Source organism: Otolemur garnettii, unplaced genomic scaffold (genome assembly GCF_000181295.1).
Source record: "Otolemur garnettii isolate 467f Iridium unplaced genomic scaffold, OtoGar3 scaffold00079, whole genome shotgun sequence".
In the NCBI taxonomy this organism is placed as follows: domain Eukaryota; kingdom Metazoa; phylum Chordata; class Mammalia; order Primates; family Galagidae; genus Otolemur; species Otolemur garnettii.
The window spans coordinates 6,583,738-6,586,354 of NW_003852474.1; the positions used below are offsets into that span (position 1 = coordinate 6,583,738).

Consider the following 2,617-nt stretch of genomic DNA (forward strand, 5'->3'; position numbering starts at 1 on the left):
GAAGGAATAACGTAGTTATGGTGGCAGAAGGTTGGGTGGCTAAGTTGTAGCACCAGCTCTGTGCCTGGCCAGTGACCAGCGTCTATACCCACATTGCTGTTGGGAATATTCAACCCAGTGCACTCGGCTGAGATGGCAAATCTGCATTCATTAAGTAGGTGACTGCACTCCCAGGCAGCCAAATAGGCAAAGAGGTGACAGCATGTGGCATCAGTGCAGGGACTTTACAATTATGTTTAAGTTTAAGATGATCATCCTGATCATCTCTATACATTTTATTATCTAAGCTATGTCAGACTGGCCTGGTGGTTTTAATTCAAAAGGTTCAAGAGAAATAGAGGAAGTCTGTAAAGATGCAGAGGGGCTTCTGAGAATACTGATTTAGTTCAAATCAATGTGGTCTATTTGATTTAAAACACTTGTTTAAGTGCTTAGAAAACTTTTACTTCTGTTAAGGGTGTCTTGTTAGGTATGTGAAGTGCTTGAAAGATTCAGACAAATTCAATTTGTAAATTAATGGCATTGGCAGATCATGTTGATCATTCACAACTTATTAATCTTATAAACTGAACCGATGTGAAGAGCCAGTGAAGCACTGCTCTTTTTAGACAGAATTAATGTTTGCAAATAAAATAGGCGATGACTCTTAAAGTTTCAAGAAAAACAACTGTAATAATTTTAATAATAATTTAACTGAAGACCTGAAACTAGTTCTTTTAACAAAAGCCCCTCTTGGGCATTAAAAATGTCAAACGACACTGTCTCTATGACGATTCCTGACAGTCAGTGTTCCACTCCTCTCCTTCTGATTTTAGTTCTTCAGGAGGAAGGCCAGCTGCCTCTGGAATCTGGTGTTTTTAGCCCCAACTCTAGGGCTCAGTGCAGCACCACCTTAAGGCAGCGTGGAACCAACACACTGACATTTGCTGAGTGACAGAACGGGACTGGAGAGACAGGGGGCAGAGCTGGGCCCTGCAGAGGCATGGAGGGTGCCTGTTGAGCAGTTGGCTCGAAGCGGATTCATAGGGCCCAGGCCTGCAGGTGGCTGAGTGGGGACTGGGTCCTGGTGTCCTGCCCTTTCCACCAGACCACTCGACCTCCCCAAACTCCCCTCATGCTCCCACCCCCAACAGAGAAGCCTGCAGTTCTGAAATGAGGACTCCCTGTCACTTTAGAGGTTAAGAATTTCCTGGGTATCCATTATTGTTTTTTCTTTCTCTTTTTTTTTGGCCAGGGCTGGCCGCCACCTCTGGCATATGGGGCCGGCGCCCTACTCCTTTGACTCACAGGCACCACCCTGCTTTTTCTTTTTTTGTTTTTGAGATAGAGTCTTACTGCATCATCCAGGCTAGAGTACTGAGGCATCAGCCCAGTTCACTGCAAACTCAAACTTCGTTCAAGTGATCCTCCTGTCTCAGACTCCCAAGTAGCTGGGACTACAGGTGTCTGCTACAACATTTGGTTAATTTTTCTGTATTTAGCAGAGATGGTGTCTTGATCTTGCTCAGGCTGGTCTCCAACTCCTGAGCTCAAGTGATCCTCCCACCTTGGCCTCCCAGAGTGCTAGGATTACAGGTGTGAGCCACTGCACCAGGCCCGGGTATTCATTACCTTGAACCTTAGAGGACTGGTGTTTCATGCAATCCTAGATATCTATTATAACATGGCTTGTAGGACCATATAGGGTCACTTATACTTCATCATTTCAGCACAAATCTAATACTCAAACTCAATTACACATTTTTCTGGTACGACATAACTTACCTTTTGACCAGAGTTCAACTAAATGCAACCACTATTGATGACAGGCAGTATAATCTGCCTGAAATCAGACAAATACCTTTACTTCCCACCTTACCATTTACTAACATCGGGCAACTTTCATACCTTTTCAAAGCCTTGGTTTCCTCAGTAATAAAATAGCAACATTAACAGCACATACTTTATAAGAGATTAAAGGAGACACAGTGAATACTGAATAAATGTTAGGTAACAATAATAATACTTAATATGAAATTTTTCTTCTTTGCCTCTTTGGGCATATAAAGACTATTTGAAGAATGAATGAATGGAGTGAATACATGTATGAATGAACAAACAAGCAAATGAAGCCTTTGCACAAACTACGTCTGCTAGTGTTATACAACAGATTGCTCTGTGTGCTACTCTGTCCCATCAGTGGGCACACTCTCAGGGTGGAAGCCCTGTCCTATTTATCTTTGTGTCCACACTGTGCTTAAGCATGGGCCTGGTATGTACTGGGTATCTGCCAGATGGATAGATGGAAGGAAGGATGGACGGATGGACGGACAGATGCGTGGATGGATGGATGGATGTAATACATTGAGGATAGAAGGAGGAAGGAATGAATGGACAGATGGATGAGCAGAAGGATGGGTGGATGGAAAGATGATGATGGATGGAGGAACATGCCATTTGCCACTGCCACAGGTGTCCTTCTAGGCACTCCTGAGCCAGCCAGCAGAGGGCAGGCATGCTCTCAGAAGAAAGCAAGAAGCCACCTTCCACTGACTCTGAGAGGGGTGCCAGGGCCTTTAGGCAGAACAGCTATCTCGCACTAGTGCCCTTCATGACGCTGTCTAGGTGTAAATCCCCC

At 44.4% G+C, this 2,617-nt stretch overlaps 1 protein-coding gene across 1 annotated transcript in view; it reads right to left on the minus strand.

Annotated features, from left to right (window-relative positions):
* NPAS2 (neuronal PAS domain protein 2) overlaps window positions 1–2,617 on the minus strand; it is a 42,765-nt gene that overhangs the window by 8,060 nt on the left and 32,088 nt on the right. The window lies entirely within an intron of this gene.